Source organism: Theropithecus gelada, chromosome 1 (genome assembly GCF_003255815.1).
Source record: "Theropithecus gelada isolate Dixy chromosome 1, Tgel_1.0, whole genome shotgun sequence".
Lineage (NCBI taxonomy): Eukaryota > Metazoa > Chordata > Mammalia > Primates > Cercopithecidae > Theropithecus > Theropithecus gelada.
The window spans coordinates 11,583,268-11,603,698 of record NC_037668.1 but is presented as its reverse complement, the minus strand read 5'-3'; the positions used below and the strand labels follow the sequence as shown (position 1 = coordinate 11,603,698).

The window sequence follows — 20,431 nt, the reverse complement described above, 5'->3', positions numbered from 1 at the left end:
CCTGCCCAACATGCTTGTGGTGAATTATTGTGCCAACTGTAAGTATGATTTTCAGGGGCACCAGGGACTGCAGGGGGTGAGAGGTGGACAGGAGGAACTTCTTCATGTCAAGGCTTCACATGTTATGCTAGGGCAAGATGGTACATTCGGCAAAAGCTCGAAGTTAAGTAGATTCTCTGCCAAGGACTTTGAAACTGTAAGTCAGAGTCCCCACCACTGCTGCAAATCAGGCATTGTCCACTGTACCTGGCTTTGTTGGGTGGGAAAGGACAGTGTGTGACCTTGGAAAAGCTAGCCCACTTTGTCAAGGGGCTGGAAAAGGATCTGACTAGACATTTCTCTTGTCAAGTGTAGCACTAGTGAATGTCTGAAACGAGGGTCACCTCGAGGTTTCTGCTGAAGTAGCTCTGCTGATTTCTGTGTTGAAGTTAATAGATTTGGGAGAAATCACAGACACAACTTCACAGCCTGAGATTCCCTGGATTGACAGAGCCAATGCTCAATGTTGCTGAAACCTGCACCACCATGCCTGATGAAGCCCTCTTTAGCTCTATAATCTGAATTCTACAAAGACATCAAACTGCCCTGGGGGAGCCAGAGAGCCTTTTCCATTTACCCATGATTGATCAATGAACAATAGTTGTTTTGCCTGCTGCTAAAAGAAGTTCTCATAATTAGGACTCGCTGCATATTTTACAGGGATAGGATCAGTGCAAAATAAAATGTGGGGTCTCATGTCAGTCCCTTAAGCCAAGCACAGGCCCTGTGTGACCTCATGAGCCATGTGCCCTTACAGCTCCCCTGCTCAGCTACACCAGGGATTTGACAGACTCCAGATGGTGAGAGAGGGAGCTAGGGCCGGGCTCGTGAGAAGGGTATTCCTACCTCAGTGGCCAGGGTTCATGTTAGGATGACCATAGGCCTGCAGCCCATCTCACACCCACTCCTCTGTCACCAGTACCTGATTAAGAAGAAGAGTTGACTTCAATAGTCCTGATTCTTCCATTTCTTGAGAAAAGATTGCACTATGCAATAGGGAGCTTCAGATTTCCAGAACAGATTACTGACTGTTTTGGAGTCTGTAACTGACCCCAGTGACCCCTGCCTTTGGGGAGAGAATGGCCAAGGCACCTTCTGTTCATCCAGACTTCCCCCTCCACTTCCTTTTAATGAACCTCTTTCATGCCTCAGAACACCGTCTCAATTCTCTGCTCATTACCCTTGGGTGAGATCTTGGGCTGTGATAAAGGAAAAGAACTCCCACCCAAATTTCCCCCAGAGTCTCCTGATGTCTTAAGAAGCACATGTACCCGGAGAGGTTGAGTGGTCCTCACGTGAGTCTCCTAAGAGTGGGAAACTCTCTTTTGAATTCAGTTTTTAAAAGCAATTTTTCTCTCTCTTCCTTTCTTTCTTTTTTTCTTTTTTTCTTTCTTTTCTTTCCTTCTTTCCTTCTTTCCTTCTTTCTTTCTTTCTCTCTCTCTCTCTCTTTTTTTTTTGTAGTATAAAAATGCTCCAGGCATTGCACGATTTCAGGTTTTGGATCTAATTCCCAATCCCTTTATAACCATGACAGCTGGACTTCACCTTCATCAGCATTTCCTTTTCCCTGCTCATGGGCCTCTCACTCCTACATTCACTCTTCACATCACACAAATAAGTTCATTCTCAACCCCATACCTGCCATGTGGCTTCCCTTTTTTTCCATTCTCATCATGATAATCCAGGTTCTTCAGGTTCATCAACACCTTGAAAAGTCATCTTTGAATTCTTTCTTGCTTTGTCATTCAAAGCATTCTACTCCCTGACTCCCCATCTCTTCCTCTCTCCATTCTAACAGTTCTGTTTGCTTGTGTTTTATCCATCCATCCATCCATCCATTCATCCATCCGTCCATCCACCCATGCATCCACCCATTCATCCATCCATGCATCCGTCCATTCCTCCATCAGCCCATGTGTCTATTTTGTGTCAGACACTGGGGACAGAGAGATGATATGGTGAATTACTGTCCTCAGGACATGGCAGTGTAGGGGTGGGGAACAGGATATATAAATAAAAAATTAATGGCAGTGCAACTAGATATGCACAAAGCATGGAGGATGTAAAAGAAGAACCTGGGAAGGATGCACTGGTAGGAGAGCTGGGCACCTTCTAAGCAGAAGGAATGCCGTGCACTAGCATGGGTAGATGTAAAAGCATACTGCACGCAGGAAGCCCTGATTTTTGGAAAACTGTTGAGGCAAAAATTAGGAGAATCTGGGGATAGGACAGGGATTGGTGGTAAGAATTAATCTGGAGTGTTAGGCAGGGCCCAGGTCTTCAGAGGTCCTATATGTTTTGCTAAGGCTCTCAGGCTCACCCTGACGGTCCTGGGGCTCCACCCAGTGGTTGGTTTTAAGGAAGGGAGTGACATGGTGAGACTAGTTTGGAAAGAACTCTGGACTCCTGCAAATAGATTTCATGGGTGACTCTCCAAGGTGGGGAGGCCTGTGGGGGGGTAAAAGTAGGAATGATGTTTACCAGGGAGGAAGAGGATACATGCAAGAGGCATTGTGGAGGTAAAGTTGGTAGCCCTGAATGACAGGTGGAAGGAGTCCGGGGCTGCCATCCAGGTTTCTGGCTTGAGAAAGTGCGTGCATGAGAGTTCTGTGCCCACACCCAGTCCTGTCTAAACTAGGTCATTCTGCCTTGGGCCTGCCTCAGTTGCCCCTGTATTCAGTTTTGTTACCAACGCATAAATCAGGCCTTCATTTCTTACCTAGATTCTTGAAGTATCCTCTTCATCTCTTTCAGTCCATCCTAGAAAATACTGCCATCGTAATCTTCCAGGGACGGCTGAACAATTCCCATTGCATAGTGAACGATGTCCCAGCTTTTAGCATCACCGTCAATATTCATAGCTAGAGGAGACTTTCTTTTCCCGTAGAGTCAAATTTTTGAGAGAACATGAGGCATGTTGTATGTGAAAGTGGTTTTTAAGGGGGGCACAGACTCGTACTCTGAGGTCAAAGAAGGAAGATGGCAGGGTGTCTCTAGAAGTGACCCTGGGTGATCCTGTCTATGCCCATCATGTCTTTCTAGGTGTATCTTCCACCTTTCCCCTGGCCTAGTGTTCTCTGGTCTGGTCTCATTGTTGCCTAAAATTGATCCCTTTCTTACCTGGGTCTTTGCAGACTGCATTGCTTCTGCCTGGAATACTTTCACTCACATTCCTGTCTGTTGAAATCCTACCCATCTTTTGATATCCAGCCCAAATGCAAGGACCCCATGAATCTCCAGGGGAATGGATCATCCGGAAGCACTATCCTCTGTTACGACACTCCGCACATTTACTGTGCACAGCACCCAACATGTCTCGTATTTTATCTCCCCCACTGGACTGCTAGACTGGGAGCAGAAGTGGAAAATCGGAGGCCTTAAGCCTGGGTCCAGCCTTTGAATGTGTTTTGTTAATTTGCACATTATTCCCCAACCAAATTTAATTTATTTAAAAAAATAACCTGTGTTAAACACACAGAAAATTTGAAAATATGATATAATAATGTATATTTGGGACATCACTGAGAATGCACAGATTTGCTGCTGACACCTCGCCACCCACTTTTTAAGATACAAAATATTACATGTACAGTTTGAACACTAGCCCACACATCCCTCTTAAAGCTGGTCTTCACACTGCTGTTTCAAATTTAGAGTTAGTAACTAATATTTAGAAATCAAAAGATTTCACATAAGAATTGGCCTCCCACCACTTTCCTGCCAGTCCTCAGCAGGCCACTGTGGGTACCACACCCCACCCAGGCCCTCAGAGCCTGCCTGTCTGGTCGGTGGCTGAATCTTGCACCTGAGCTCCTCATCTGCCCTCTGTACACGCTTCTCAGCAGTTGAGGGGGCTCTTCATGCCCTTTGTCCTCCTCCAAACCACTGCCCTGGCTGTGCCCCCTGCCTGGACCCAAGAATCCAAGGCCTCATTCAAGCCCCATGGGCTCCTGCGGCTTTTCCCAGTGACTTCAGCTCAGATCCATTCTCTGTACTTATACACACCTAGCTCTTAAGCCGGTGGCTGAGCACTTGCCCGTGCTTTCATTTATTCCTTTGCCAGGTACCTTGCAGAGCCACCCAGGTGAAGAAAACGGACCCAAAAGTGCCCGCTGGGTCTGGTTTCCTTGTTCTTCCCTCTGAGATTTTGCTGCTCCCGTGTGATGCATCACGTGAGGTGCGGTGGGGCTTGGTGCAGGATCTCTGCCTGCCTGGCACCTGTAGCTGTAAGAAGGGATGGCACATATTGTTGGCTACAACACAACAGGGCCTCTATGCTTGTTCAGTTGAGAATGCTAGCCATCCGATTCCCTCGTCTCTCTTCGACCACTCCTTGCTGCCCGATGGAGATATGTCCTTTCCCTTTCCTTCCCTGTGAAAATTGCCCCGGTGGTTCATAGGTGTAGGGTTTCACCAGGCTGAAAAACAAGGAGGAAGGGCTCTTGCCCCAGATTCTACCACCCTCCTTTCCCTCCCGTACAATTTTGCATTAACATATGGATGGTGTGCATGCCTTTCAAGAGCTGGACAGATGCTGGCTCTTGGCATTTTGTGCAGAGGATGGGGAAGGAGGGTGCTGCATTTTTCACTTTACCCCATTGCCTGGGGCCACTCCGCCCTGATGCTAGTGCTGATTATCGGTTCCTCCGGGTTTTGAAAGTGGTGGAAACCTGTTCATCTGGGCCAGAATGTTTTTCTCTTTTCCCGCCAGAATGAACACTGATACTATATCCTTTGTGATAATCAAATTCAACTGATTAATGATGTGTAAACTTCCTGTGTAGGAAAGAAGCCATCTTGATCCTGGGTGTGACTGTCATCATTGCTGTCACACCCAGGTGCAGAGGGAGACAGCTTCCCCTCCACACACTCTGACCCCACAGCAACCTCCTCACCTGCTTCAGTTCTACTCTGTCCCTGATGTCCCTGAGACTGGATTTTGTTTGTTGTTTGTTTGTTTGTTTTTTACTGTTGCTTCTTTGGTTGGTTATTGACTATGTCATCGTTGAAGTCCCCAAACTTGTCCTGATTTGTCTCCACTTCTCAGGTACGTTGAGAAGAATAAGAGGGCCAGTGACTAAAAGGGAGATGGAGGGAAGGAAAGTGGCTAAGGAGGTGGAAGAATAAAGGAAGAAAGGATGTGATTCAAAGGAGAGAAGGATAAAGAAAGAGGAAGAGGCAGTTAAATCTGGGGATGTGGGATAGTACACTTTTACTTTTTGAGCTGAAGAGGAGGTATATTTTGAAGAAGTTCACACTTGTTCCCTTTACTTGCCCAGGAACCCATGGTGTGGCTTCATTGTGAGATTTGAAAGGGTGAAATGCAAGGTTATTAATGACCAGAATGGCCAACACACTTATAGCCAGGTGTGTCCTAGAGACCTTCAAGGAAATTGGCACTAAAGCTCGTGGAGGCTGGATGCATTTTTGCTTGCTCTCCCCTGCTCAAGGCCATTTGGTAAGGCATGCAAGCCCTTCCAGATGCCCCTCAGGGAATTTCCCGAGTTCTAGAGAATCCCCTGCATGGGACTATGCAAGAAGGAGGTAACCCAAGTAAGCTAGGGCTCTCCCAAGGATTGGCACCCCATGCTCCAGTACTCTGCTGTACCACTGACAAGGCCAGTTCAGGCTGTTTGATTTGGTGGAAACATAGGGACTTTCTTGGCCAATTTCCTGATAGCAGGCCTAGCCACTAATCAGTTGACTGTGAAGAAATTTCCTCACCAATAAAATGGAAATAGCCACCCCGCCTCGGGTTTCTGATGAGTATTAAATGAGGTAATGTATGTCATATGTAGCTCAAGTTGTACATGCCTGAAATAAGGTAGAGCTTATTCAGCTTTCAACCACCCTTCCTGACCCTCCCACTACTCTGCTCACCCCCCCAACCCCGGTTTCATGCTACTCTTCTAAGTTGGAGATGGTGATACCTGGAAATGAAAGGGAAAGGAGGAAAGTATGTATTAACAGAAACCATACCTCCCTCCAGGTTAAGCATTAAAACATTTATTGCTTGTTTCATTGAACTGTGTGAAGAAACAGGAGAGTTAAAAGAAAAGAAATCCTTTCTCATTTAGGAGGAGAAATGGAGTTCTAGTAGTTAAAAGAGACTCTCAAGATAAAAGAGACCACAAATGTTCAGAATCAGCCACTGAGATTTGGAAAAAGCAAATCACATTGTCTGTCCTCTGGTGTATGATTAGGACAGAAAGCTTCTGGTTGGGCCAGTGACTGTGCAGATTTTGATGACATGAAGAAGACAATAAGTTGGGCATTGTGAGAAAGGGAGGCAGCAGGACCTGGGCTTGTGCCCTTGTCACCTTCTGTATGAAGCCAGGAGGGTGGAGCTTGATGACATCGCCTAACAACACCCACATGCACATCTCTGTCATCCTTAAATCACTGAGTCTTGGACTTCAGGGTCTCCTTGTGCCGGTCCACAAGGGAACCCACCCACTCCACGGTTTTCTGCTTGGCTTCCTCCCAGCTGTAGAGCGGCTTATATGCCAGATCTCGCTGAGCCTTCTTGTAAGAGAAGATGAACACACTATTTGACAATGTCACTGTGTGACGATTGAAGGGCGGTCAATAGGTGTAAATTGGCCTGAGCAGGAGACTCACTATTTCCAGCAGGAAACCAATCCAGTACATCAGGGATAAAGGAAGGCTCCATCTGGAATCAAGGCAGAGGTCAAACTCTTTGCTCAGGGTGTAATTAAAGTTATCATAGCTTTGGTGAGATGTGTCATCTGAGATGTAGTAGAACTGCCCTCGGACACTTAGGGCCTTCTTGGGGTCCCGCAGGGCCCTCAAGGCCAGAATGTGGGCCCAGGCCACGTTGCCAGTATAGACTGGGTTGACTGTGGAGAACTTGCCAACACTTGACAGGATCCCATTGTTGTTCAGGGCCTCATTTATATTGGCAGTAAGAAATGTGCTTCCTTCTCCATAGATATACATGGGTCTTAAGACACAAGTGTAAAAGGTATCACCGTTTTTCAGAGTCCATCCATTAGCTGCCAGCACAGCCTTCTCAGCGAGCTTTTTGCTGTGTGGATATGGAGCAGACCATGTGTTTTCCAGAGAGTCTTGTTCATGGGCATTCTCGATGATTTCCTTGTAAGAGTTGGGCCCGGCTACCTCTAGGGCACTGGGGTAGATGAAGACTAGTACACTAGCTTGGACACAGGCCTCCAACAGGAGCTGAGTACCTGCCCACAAAGAGCATACTGTCAGTGTCAGGAAATATCCCTAAGGGGGTCCAACCACGTACACAGATCCATGTGCCCCACTCCTCACTCCCAAGTGCAGTGGTTGTAACAGACTCAGGATACATTCTTCTGTGGCTCTGACTAACACTGGGCCACGCTACAACCACAGGAAAAACACAAAGATGAAAAGAAACTGACATGTGGGTTCTGGAGAGCAAGAATTTTTAGACTTTTGGGTTTCATGTATGTGTCTGTGTGTGTGTGTTTGTGTGTGTGTGTACCTTAATTTTGGAAAATGACCTCGGGTTATCACTTTTTGTTTTGTCACGTAGACATTGAATAATTATGATTTTTCATCAATACCATTAAATACAGATCATTTAAAATCTAAAAATACTCTGAGTGTGTGGCTAATCCCAGTTCTTAGGCACAAAAGGGTAGTGGAAGAATTCACACGATACACACACAAATACATAGTATGCAGGCAATATACACTCTTCAATATACATGAAATTGTTCATATTTTTCTCATTTTGTTGAGTACTAATAAAACTTTGTCACAAGGACCATCTCTGGACATTGAGCAAACCGTGGGTTGTGGGAACATGCTGGAGACCCACACTCTTTTCTTGATTGTGTGTTCCCTGGGAAAGAGGCTCCCAATTTAAAGTCTCTGTGCAATTTGAATTTCTGGAGAGACAGTCTCAGGTTTTTAAAAATTAATCCAATGAGGGAGAAAATTTGGAGTTAGTTGGCCTTCAAGGGGGAATTGATCAACATTGTGAAGTATTTTCTAAGCCTGGGAGTGATAATGGTTTTCGGAAACAGATGTCTCTAACTGTCTTTCCATCTAGAAGACATCTAACAGATGTCTTCCCCTGTCATTTCATATCCCCTGTTGTACGGAGCTGTGGAGAGCAGGAATTAAAATAAAAAACTGGTTACTCTTAGCATCCTCCTTTCACTGTAGAGGTATTTAGAGGTATGGGTAAGTAGCAACTGGAAAGGGTTTTTTTTTTTGTTTTTTGTTTTTGTTTGTTTTTGTTTTTTGAGATGACACTGGCGACTCAAAAGCAATTAGTTGCTTTAGAAAAGGAGTTTGAGGCTGGGTGCGGTGGCTCGTGCCTGTAATCCCAGCACTTTGGGAGGCAGAGGTGGGTGGATCACCTGAGGTCAGGAATTCAAGACCAGCCTGGCCAACACGGTGAAACCCCATCTCTACTAAAAATACAAAAAAAAAAAAAAAAAAAATTAGCTTGGTGTGGTGGTGGGCACCTGTAATCTCAGCTACATTGGGAAGCTGAGGCAGGAGAATTGCTTGAACCTCGGAGGTGAAGATTGCAGTGAGCTGAGATCATGCCACTGCACTCCAGCCTGGGTGACAAGAGTGAAACTCTGTCAAAAAAAAAAAAAAAAAAAAGAAAAGGAGTTTGAGTAGACTGAATGTGGAGGGCCAGGCCGGAGGTTGGGGTGCTGTAGTGCTGAAGAGGCTCTGGAGATCAGAGAGTGAGAGTGCATTAGAAGATTCCTTAAGGAAATGTGTCTGAATTTAAAGTAGGTTGGAAAGTGACAATTCAGAAAGACCACCAAGCATTTAAGGGATGAGGATTGAATGAGGGTGCACTTTGGGCACCTGGCTGGAAACAGCTATGTCATAGCAGACCCTGTGGTGAGCTGAACAGATTGCATTCTGGTACACTGGGAAACTCTTATTGTTAAAAAAAATATTGTGGGAAGGCATGTGCTAGATAATTCTGTCCTGACAGACCTCTGTGAACCAGCTTTGCTAGTTCTCTTGAGAGGACTTCTTCTTGGAGGTGAGCAGGAGGGCTCTGAATGTTCTCATCAGCCTGCACACAAGGTTCAAAATGATGACTATGGTGACACCTGGAAGGTCTGATTCTGGTCTGGGGAGCCAAGGGGTAACTGGATTTCAAGAGTCTGAAGTCAGAGATTAATTGACTTTTGACTGGGGCCACATTAGAAAGAGCTTCCACAGCCTTTGGAGTCACACAGGAGTGAGTTTAAAGTTGAACTCTCCTACTTACCTACTTACTCACCTGTGGGACTTTGGACAAGTTGCTTGTCTTTGCTCAGTCCTAGTTTTCTCATCTATGAAACTGAAAATAGCAGCCTTGAGTTCCCCCAGTTGGTAGTGATCAGCAAAGGCACTTGGCCCAGAGCACAGCAGGTGTTCAGTGGAGAGACTTCTCTTTCCTTCCTGCCCTTCTTTCTGATCCTCATTTCCCCACCTTGGTCCATCTCCTCCCCAGGCCACCGTACCGTTGACATTGACATTCATGATGGACTTTCTGTGAGGGACACCGGAGACATCAATGATACAGGAGGTGTGGATGACGACCAAGACGTCCTGGCAGGCTCTCTTCAGGAATGGCTCATCCAGAATGTCTCCTTCCAGCACTGTCAGCTTGGTCTTGTTCTGGAGCTCTGTGTGAACACAGGTCAGGTCATAGGAATGATTTCTGGATCTGGTTGGGAAGTTTTCTGATAAAGGTGATGTTACACAGGTGTTCGAGGATGGTTAGAGTGGGGTGTTAGAGTGGAGGGTGTACATTCCACGGAAAGAAGAAGCAAACAAAGACACAGAAATCAGCATTGTAGCAGTTTACTAGGAAAGCAAACATCTGTTTCTACCATGTCTCATTTCAGAAAAGTAATCTGAGAAATGACCTGTCAGGTGTGCCTAGAATATAAGCATTGCTAGAGTCATGAGAGACTCACCAAATTTCTTAAGGAGCCTAGGGTGATTGTGGAGAGTTGGGTATAAAAGGGAAAAAGTGAATTCAATTTTATAGGTAATGAGGAATCATATATGCAATCATGATTTTGGGTCTGCAGCATCATGTCAAAGAAAAATGCTTATTGATATATGGAATAAAAAGAGAAACAGGCCAGATGTGGCAGCTCATGCCTATTTCTTTTTGCATTGCAAATATAAATAAGCAATTTTTGGAACTTTGGGAGGCCAAGGTGGGTGGATGCCTTGAGCCTGGAGGATGGAGACCAGCCTGGACAACCTGGTGAAACCCCGTCTCTACTAAAAATACAAAAATTAGCCCTGTGTGGTGGTGGCATCTGTCTACACTCTTTGCTACTCAGGAGGCTGAGGCAGAAAGATGGATGAAGGATGGATGGAGCCCAAGAGGTGAAGGTGGCAGTGAGCTGAGACTGCACCTCTGCACTCCAGCCTGGGGGGTAGAGCAAGACCCTTTCTCAAAAAAAAAAAAAAAAAGAAGGAAAGAAAAAGAGAGAGAGAAACAGAGGCAGAGTTGTGGTGTAGGAAGTTAACCTTGGCTTGAGGCTATAAAATGGACAGATACAGGTGATATGAGAAAGCCAGGTGATCAAATGATTAATCAGAATGTCTGTGCCAATGTTTAGATGAGGGCTGGAACCAGAGTCCAGCAGTGAAAGCAGAGGAGGGGAGATATACACCAGGTATGAATTTCAGACCTTACCTTGAAGGTCCTGGTACCTATTGGATCTGGGCTGAGAGGAAAAGAAGATAAAATCACCCCTGTGGTTTCCTGCTTGGGCAACTGGGAGGAGAGAGGAGCCATTACTAGGAAATTGAGGATGGGCGTAAATGATGAATTTCATTGAAAAACTCTTATCAGATATCATCAAAAGCAGATAGCAACGCTGAAAATGAGTTAGCCACCGATGAACTAACATCCCAGATGTCTAGTGTCTAGCCAAGGGCAGTGGATATAACATCCGTATCTTCAGGCTTCTCTGAAATCCACAGGAAGTGACGCTGCCAGTAAAGTCGTCAGCTGGAATTAGCCCCAAAATGAACACCATGCTACATGGAGCTCAGATAAATACTCTACACTCATTTGTGCTTTATAATCTGCACACAGCCCACAGCTTGCTTCTTTCCCTGTACAGCTATCTAGTAAGGTAGGTATTTTGAGTCCCACTTTATTGGTGAGGAAACTGAGGCTCGGATAAGTTAAAGGACAGATCTAAGGTCAGGCTTCTAGTAAGGCTCAAACCTGCCCACCTTACCTCAAGCCTTGTACTCTGTACCTCAGGTGCAGGACCGGCTGTTTAGAATCAACTTTTCTGAGAAAGAGTAAGAATAAGGCAGTTTAACTGAAATTGGCAACAAAGGCCAAATAATTGTAAGAGTGAAATTCAGGTGAAAAACTCAAGGCTGGAGAAATTCCTTCCTGGGGTACAGGCGGGACCATTTACTCTCCTAATGCCTGTGCCATGTTTTGTCTACTCCCAGCCCCTTCCTATAGTCAGGCACCTCCAACAAGGGCCTGCAGTGCGAGGAGCCAGGGAAGAGGCTGCTGGGAAGACGTGGTAACAGCCTGAGAGTGGAATTTTCTGTTTGTATTTCCCCCTCTTCTCTCTTCTCTGCTGCCTTCCTCTGCTTCTCCTTTGTTGCCGACTTTAGACAGACTGGCTCAAAGAAATTGCTATTTCAAAGCGGAAGAAGTCCAAAGCGGCGAGAAAAGCACTGTTTGCAAACAAGTTTGCAGGGATCAAGAGGCACCAGGAAAGGGGACTTTGTTGATGGAGCTATAGCTTCCTCCTTCTAGAAGCTGCTAGACTAACTACTGCTTAAGCACACAAATGCTGCACTAGACTGCGTGTGTTCAAATCCAGATTTACCATATTCTAACTGTGGAACCTTGAACAAGTTAATTAACCTCTCTCTGACTGTCTCCTCATCTGTAAGAAAGGAAGATGATAAAAAACCGATCTCATAGGGTGGTTATGGGGAGCAAATGAGTCGACACATGCAAAATGTTTAGCACAGTGCCTGACACAGAAAGAACACTGAATAGATTCTCTGTTTTTATCTTCATGCAGGCCCCCACTCATTCATTATACCTTCTGAATTTTCACCATAGGTGAACGGTTCCCTTAGGCTGAGCATTATTTTTTTTTTCCGGTATCAGGTGTTAGAGCGCGAATATTGGTGAGATATAAAGATTACAAACATTTAATATTGGTCGTATGTTAATATTTGTTTATCAAAGACACCATTAAAACAGAAGGTGGAGGAAATGGGACTTTTGAAGAGGCCACTCTTCTCTGAGAGAGTGAAAGAAGAGATTGTTGGGTGTGGTCTCTGAGTGCTGTCAAGTGGGAGCTTTTCTGTGGGCAGGGGAGGACCCTCTGGGCAGCCAAAGCCCACATGTAGACACACAGTCCCCCCAATCCCCTGGGTTGGGGAGGTGGACAAGGAATTGGTTTGGGGCACACAGAGAGGCAAAGAGAGAGACTGAAGACCCACTTTGCCAAGCATCGACCCAATGGCCAAGTGATGGAGCCTCTGGAAGGAAGCTCTGGCCTGAGCGCTGCTGTACATTGATCAGATGGCATTGGTGAGTAACTTTATGTTTCTAGACCTTGATGGGTTCGTTGTCCAGTTAGATGTGACCCATTTTGTACCTTCCTCATGGGGTTTTTTTTGCACAAGGAGTTGCTACAGCAAATTCTGCCATCAATTTCTTTGGGGTATTGAGCAACAGAGAGAAATGTTTGTTGTTGTTGTTGTTGTTGTTTATTTTTTTAAAAGCCATTTATAAGAAATCTAAATGAGGCATGTCCGACCTCATACTGCCTCTTACTCTGTCTCTGCTTTGTACTGTGCACTTGAGCACACTCTCTCTCTCTCACCGATGCCCTCTCTCTCTCCTATTCTCTCTCTTTCTCATTCATTCACTGACTTTCTCATTCTCTCTTCTCCTCATTTTTTTCTCTCTCTTTCTGACACACACACACACACCCCACACACAAACACTTACACACTCATCTTTACCTTCGTTCCCTTTTATTTTCCCTTCACTAAAAATCCTAAGGAGGCTTCCAAACAAAACAAAGTCCAGCGCAGTCTAGAGAGGCAGGACCCACTGGTGAGGTCTTTAGGGTAATGGTGTCCTTTGTGAATGTTGCAAAGCAATCGCCAAGACAAAAAGCTTCAGACATAAAAGAGTTATAGACAAGAAAGAGAACAGGTGTGGGATTTTCTTAATAGAAGAAAAGAGGCCTGGAGGCTGAGGTGGCTGCCTCTCAAGTTCTGGGTCAGGGCCAGAATCCAGTCTCTGGACACCCCATTCAGTATATTTCACACTATGACATTTAATACTCTTTAATGTTTCCTTTTTAATGACTTTGGATGTGGGATTGGCTTAGATTTGGCTACAACTTTCCGTAACTTGCTAGACAAGGTCCACCTCCCCACACAACAGGGTTTAAGCTGGAGCCACACAACTATGACTCAAATTTACTTACTAGAAAATTCCTCCCTCAGTCCTGGTCTGAAGGCCTTGTCCAAGGCCCTGATCTCCTTCAGCTCTGCCTTCTCCACCAACAGGCAGATGATCCTCTGACAGAAACCCTCCTGCTCCTGTCACAAGGCAGCTCCAGCCTGTCATGGCCAATCCAAGGTAGCAGGAAACACTCGCCAGGAAACAGAAGATGCTAGGGAGAAGATATTACTCTATGGTGACCCTAGAGAGGGCTAAAAAGGGAGATCAGATATTTATACACTCACACAGATGCCTTTTTACTTCCACCCAATTTTTTTTTGCAAAAATTCCATATCCCACCGTTGCTAGAAGTAGCTGCAAGAAAATGAAAAAGCTCTAACCATTAGTTAGATTATTAATAGCTGAAGAGAGTAGTCAGGGTGCTGGTCACCTCATCCTTTGAGGCAAGCCTGGAGCTTTGTGCACTGTGGCTTCTGGCTCAGTCATTATCACCATGAACTCCTGCCACAAACTCATTGCTCTCTGCTCCTTCAGGATCCCTTTACTCAGAAGAACAGTGACCTTTAAGTTTTATCTCCCAGGAACAGAATGAGAAGTTTAATCTCCCAGGAACAGAAAGAGAAATTCAAGGCTGCAATGTGATGAAGAGTCTTGGGTTTAGACTTAACAGAACACTGGTCAGTTGATACCAGCTCTGGGATCTGCAACCTGTGAAGTTAAAGTAGACTGGGAGAACTCTTCAAGTGCAATGTGAACTCTGACCTTGCGCAGTAAATACATTTGGGAGGAAATCCACATTAGCCCATTATCTCCTCTCTCAGACTATCATTTGAGGTGTTGCAAGGTTTAGAAATGTTGACAGCTCCAATCACTAAGTTTTATGTGAGGTGACTTTCTCTCCTACCCAATATATCCAAAACCTCAATTGCAATTTTCCCCTGGAGAGCTTTGGATTCCTAGACAAAGAACGTCATTGGAGGGAAGCTGTCTAGTGATAACTGCTTAATTATATGGCCTGTACCACAAGAGTGGGGATTTCTGGTTGTATGACCCAATGACTCTTACCATAGATGTTTGAACTTATCCTGTATTTTTGGCTGCAAAACCATTCTCAGCAAATTCCTGAACCGAATATGCTGTGAATGCTTCTGTAGTCTATGCCTGACAACTGCCCAGTATCACTACCATAAGCTCCCCAAAACACTTTCCTCTATTTTAAAAAATCAAGGTGTAATTTATATGTATTAAAATGCCCAGATCTTAAGTATTCAGTGCCAATGAACTTTGACAGTTACATATGCTCATGTAAGTACCACTCAACGAAGATATAGACCATTTCCTTCCCTCCATAAAGATGTTTTCCAACTGTTCCCTGTTATTTCCCTGCCCTCCGCCCAATCAGTCTCAGAGGCAACTACTTTCTGATTTTTATTCCCACAGAATTCTCATTTTCTATTTCAATTTCCTATATTTTCATAATTTATTTTTCTAAGACCTCTGTGGTTCTGGATATATGTTTAAATATAAAATCATTTTAAAATTTAGCCTTCTGCATAGTGTACAGAAAAATTAACTACTGATTTTCTCTATTGTTTGTTCATTTTTGTATTTCATGATTTTCATTATTTTTGTAATTGGCTTACATTTATTAACTTTGGGTTTATTTTACTCTTCTTTTTCAGGGTTCTTTTGATGAAAGCATAGATAATTGACTTTACTCCTTTGCTCATTTCCACTACAGGCATTGAAAGTTGTCAGTCTCTCTCTAAGCACTATGTCAGCTGCGTCCCACATTTTGAGGCACTGGGTCATCATCCCTCAGTTAATGAACTTTTTCTTGTGAATTCGTTTATGACCAAAGTGTTACTCAACATATGATGCTTGTTTTCTAGGATTGGGAGTCTTCTAGATATCTTATTGTTATGGATTTCTAATTAAATCCTATTGTGGCCAGAGCATATACCCTGTGTGATTTTGATCCTTGGATATATATTGAGACTTGTTTTATGGTCCAGCATATGGTCTATGCTGGTGAAAATGCCATAAGCACTTGAAAATAATGCTTTCTGAAGTTGTTGGAAGTAATACTCTACAAATGATTTGGTTTGAAACTCCACCCTGGGTCTTGCCCTCCTCCCACATTGTAGACATTCATCTAATACTTGGAACCTGACTACCAGTGCTTCAAACCCACTTGCCTAGAAAGGTTGACCCTGTGCTGCAAGCTGTAGCAGCTTGTTCTCTGAAGCTGGCAGAACTAGCTACAGGCCCTGGGTCTTGCTGAGACTTGTGGAGCACTATCTGAGGCCAACCAGGTGCATCACATGCCTTTGCCTGCTGTAGCAGATGCTGGAGTACACCTTAGGTAGCCCTCATCTCCTTCAGGACAGTATCGCTCATTCCCTCAGCTGTTGAGAGTTCTGGAGGCTGATAGATTTCAACCAGTATCTCTCTTGGAGTCTCTGAGTGGAACCAATAAATATAAGCTTTCTTTAAACCAATAAATATCTCGCTTTCTTTAGGAACATGAGAAATAAAACAAAGGGCAAGACTGATGTGAGCCAAACTACCAACTTTCTTTTATTTTTAAACAACTTTACTGAGGCATAACTGATATAACATTCACCTGTTTTAAGGCACAGTTCAATTATTTTTAGTAACATTTTAGAATTGTGTGACCATCATCACAGTCCTGTTTTGGAACATTTCTATCATTCGTAAGGAATCCCTCATGATCATCAGTTGCCACCCCTTATTCCAAACCCCCCAGCTCTAGGAAGCCCATAACTGATTTTCTGACTCCACAGATTTTATTTTCTGGACACCATATAAATGGAATCATATAATATGTGGTCCTTTGTATCCATCTTCCTTCACTTAGCTTAATATACTTTTATGGTTCATCTATGTTGTAGCATGTATCAATATTTTGTTCCTTTTAGGTGCCAAATCCCATTAAATTGTATGGATGACTCCCATTAGTTTATTCACTTATCAGTTGATAGATATTCAAGGTGCTTCTGCTTTTTGGACTATTATGAATAAACTGATATAAATATTCACGTTCACGTGTCGTGTTGACATACATTTTTATTTCTTTGCGGTAGACAGGTAGGAGTGACACTGCTAAGTCATATGGTAAATGTATCTTTAATGTTTTAAGAAACTGCCAAATTGTTTTCCGGTGTGGCTGCCTGTCCTATCAACAATGCATGAGTATTTCAATGTTTCACATCATTGTTTTTTCACTTCCTCCAATTGTTACTGTCTTTCTTTTCTATTATAGCATTCTAGTGGGTAAGAAGTTGTATCACATTGTAGTTTTGATTTGCATTTCCCTGCTGACTGATGATGCTGACCATCTTTTCATGTGCTTTATTGGCCATTCCTATACCTTTTTGATGAAATGCTATTCAAATATCTTCCCCATTTTAAAACTGGGTTATTTATCTTTTTGCTGTTTAATTGTATTTTATATTCTGGATACAATTCTTTATCAAATACATGATTTGAAATTGTTTTCTTAGTCCGTAGCTTATCTTTTCATTTTCTTATTGATGTCTTTCAAAATGCAAACATTTTTAGTTTTGATCATTTTAGTTTTGATCAAATGCAAATATTTGATCTCATTTTTAAACTTTTTCCCTTTTACCAGGAAAAGTTGGGGTTTTGCCTAATTCAAGATCATGAATATGTTAATCTGTGCTTTCTTCTAAGATGTGCATAATTTAGCCCTTACATTTAGACCTATAATCCATTTTGAGGGAATTTTTGCTTATGCGTGAGTTAATGGCCTAAATTCTTATGGTCACTTGATTTGGACAAAAGTAAATTCAATGAAGGAAAAGGATAGTCTTTTAAACAAATGATACTGAGACAACTGAATTGTCTACATGCTCAGGGAATTTCAGCATACTGTGTAAAGTGAGGCCCATCTGAGCCATACCCTATTGGCATCAGAGTTTTTGCAGACTTTCTTGATATGATAACCATGTGTTAAATAATATGCTGTAGCTAGTTCTCTCTTCCTGTTCCACAGGCAGCCACACTGTCCTGTTTTGCTCCAACCACATCCCTGAGACAACATGGTAGAGCTGAGGGCCTGAATAAACGGATTTGGCTGTATTGGGTGTCTGGTCACCAGGGCTACTTTTAACTCTGGTAAAGTGGATATTGTCGCCATCAATGACCCCTTAATTTAGCTCAACTACATGGCCTACATGTTCCAGTATGATTCCACCCATGGCGAATTCCATGGCACCGTCAAGGCTGAGAATGGGAAGCTTGTTGTCAATGGAAAGCTAGATCCCACCAAAATAAAAAATGGCAATGCTCTTACTGAGTACCTTGTGGAGTCCATCAGTGTCTTCACTACCACGGAGAAAGTTGGGGCTCACTTCCAGAGGGGAGTCAAAAGGGCCATCATCTCAGCCCCCAGTGCTAACGTCCCCAGGTTTCTGATGGATGTGAACCATGAGAAGTATGACAACAGGTTCAAGATCGTCAGCAATGACTCCTGTCCGACCAACTGCTGAGCACCCCTGTCCAAGGTCATCCATGACAATTTTGGTATCGTGGAAGGACTCGTGACCACAGTATACGCCATCAGTGCCAGTCCGAAGACTTTGGATGGCCCCTCTGGGAAGCTGTGGCATGACGGTCACCGGTCTCTCCAGAACATCATCCCGGCCTCTACTGGTGCTGCCAAGGCTGTGGGTGAGGTCATCCTTGCCTAAATGCAAGGACCCTATGAATCCCCTATGGGAATAAATCCTCTGGAAGCACTTTCCTTTCTTATGGCACTCTGCACATTTACTGTGCACAGCTCCTAACATGTCTCATATTTTATCTCCCCCGCTGGACCACTAAACTGGGAGCAGAAATGGAAAATCAGAAGTATTAGGCCTTTGTCCAGCCTGCAGACTTGTTTTGTTAGTTTGCATGCTTTTCCCCCCACAAAGTTTAATTTATTAAGAAAATTATAACCTATGACACACACACAGAAAATATGAGAATATGGTATAATAATGTGTATTTGGGACATATCACTAAGAACAAACAGATTTGCTGCTGACACTTGTCCACCCACTTTTTAAGGTGTAAAATATTATACACACAGTTTGAACACTACCCCATGCATCCCCCTCCTGCAGCAGGTCTTCACACTACTTTTTCCAATTTACAGTTAGTCATTAATATTTAGAAATCAAGAGATTTCACATAAGAGTTGGCCTCTGGCCACTTTCCTGCCAGTTCTCACCAGGCCGTCGTGGGCTCCGCGCCCCACCCCAGCACTTGGACCCTGCTTATTGGGTCTGTGACTGACTCTTGCACCTGAGCGCCCTCATCTGCCCTCTGTACACGCTTCCTAGAAGGTGGGGGCAGGGAGCTCCTCATGCCCCTCATCCTCCTCTGCACCACTGCCCAGGCTGTGCTCCCTGCCTGGACCCAGGAATCCAAGTCCTCATTCAAGCCCCATGGGCTCCTGTGGCTTTTCCCAGTGACTTCAGCTTAGCTCTGTTCTCTGTACTCATATACACCTCGTCCTTAAGCTGGTGGCTGAGTACTTGCCTGAGGGTTCATTCATTCCCTTGCCAGGTACCTGCAGAGCCACCTAGGTGGAGAAAAGGACCCAAAAGTCCCCACCAGGTCAGATTTCCTTGTTCTTCCCTCTGAGCCTTTGACGTCCCCGTGTGGTGCATCGCATGAGGTGCAGCGGAGCTTGGTGCAGGAGCTCTGCCCACCTGGCACCCTCAGGTATAAGAAGGGATGGCACATTTTGTTGGCTACAACACTCCAAGGCCTTTTTGCTTGTTCAGTTGAGACTGCTGGCCCATCCAATTCCCTCGTCTCTTTCTTCAAACACCCCTTGCTGCCCGTTGGAGATATGTCCTTTTCCTTCCCTTCCCTGTGAAAATTGCTCTGGTGGTTTTATAGGTGTGGGGTTTCACTAGGCTGAAATACAAGGGGGAAGGGCTCTTGCCCCAGATTCCACCACCCTCCTATCCTTCTCATGCTGTTTGTCATTAATATACAGATGGTGTGAATACCTTACAAGAGCTGGACAGATGCTGCTCTTGTATTTTGTGCAGTGGCTGGGGAAAAATGAGTGTTCCTTCCATTTTTCACCTTTCCCCACTGCCTGGGGTCACTCCGTCCTGAGGCTGGTGCTGATCTTCTGTTCTTTGGGGTTTTGAAGGTAGTGGAAACTTGTTCATCTGGGCCAGAATGTTTTTCCTTTTTCCCTGCAGAATGAACACTGAGATAATCTCCTTTGCAGTAATCAAATTCAGCTGATTAACGATCTGTAAATTTTCTGTGAAAGAAAGAAGCCGTTTTGATGTTGGGTGTGACTCTCTTCATTGCCAGGTACAGAGGGAGACAGCTTTCCCTCCCCACACTCTGGACCCACAGCAACTTCCTCACCTGCTTCAGTTCACTTCTGTCCCTGATGCCCCTGACTGTGTGTGTTTTTTTTTAAAACTATTGCTTCTTTGGTTGGTTAATGACTACATCATCATTGAAGTCCCCACATTTGTCTTGATTGGTCTCTTCTTCTCATGGAAATTGAGAAGAATGAGAGGGCCAGTGATTAAAGGGGAGATAGAGGTAAGGAAAGAGGCTAAAGAAATGGAAGAATAAAGGAAGAAAGGATGTGATTTACAGAAGACAAGGAGAAACGAGAGAGAGGCAGTTAAATCTGGGGATGTGGGATAATAGACTTCCACTTCTTGGGCTGAATAGAAGGTACATTTTCGGGGAAGTTCACGCTTGTTCCCTTTACTTGCCCAGGAACCCATGGTGTGGCTTCATTGTGTAATTTTAAAGGGTAAAATGCAGGGTTATAAATGACCTGAATGGCCAACACACGTATAGCCAGGTGTGTTGTAGAGACCTTCAAGGAAATTAGCATTGAAATTGGTGGAG

The 20,431-nt window shown here is 44.3% G+C and overlaps 2 pseudogenes; one reads left to right on the top strand and one right to left on the bottom strand.

Annotated features, from left to right (window-relative positions):
* Positions 1–6,033: 6,033 nt before the first annotated feature.
* LOC112634277 lies at positions 6,034–13,669 on the bottom strand (annotated as a pseudogene).
* Positions 13,670–17,589: 3,920 nt separating this feature from the next.
* On the top strand, positions 17,590–18,526 carry LOC112634284 (annotated as a pseudogene).
* The last annotated feature ends 1,905 nt before the right edge of the window (positions 18,527–20,431 follow it).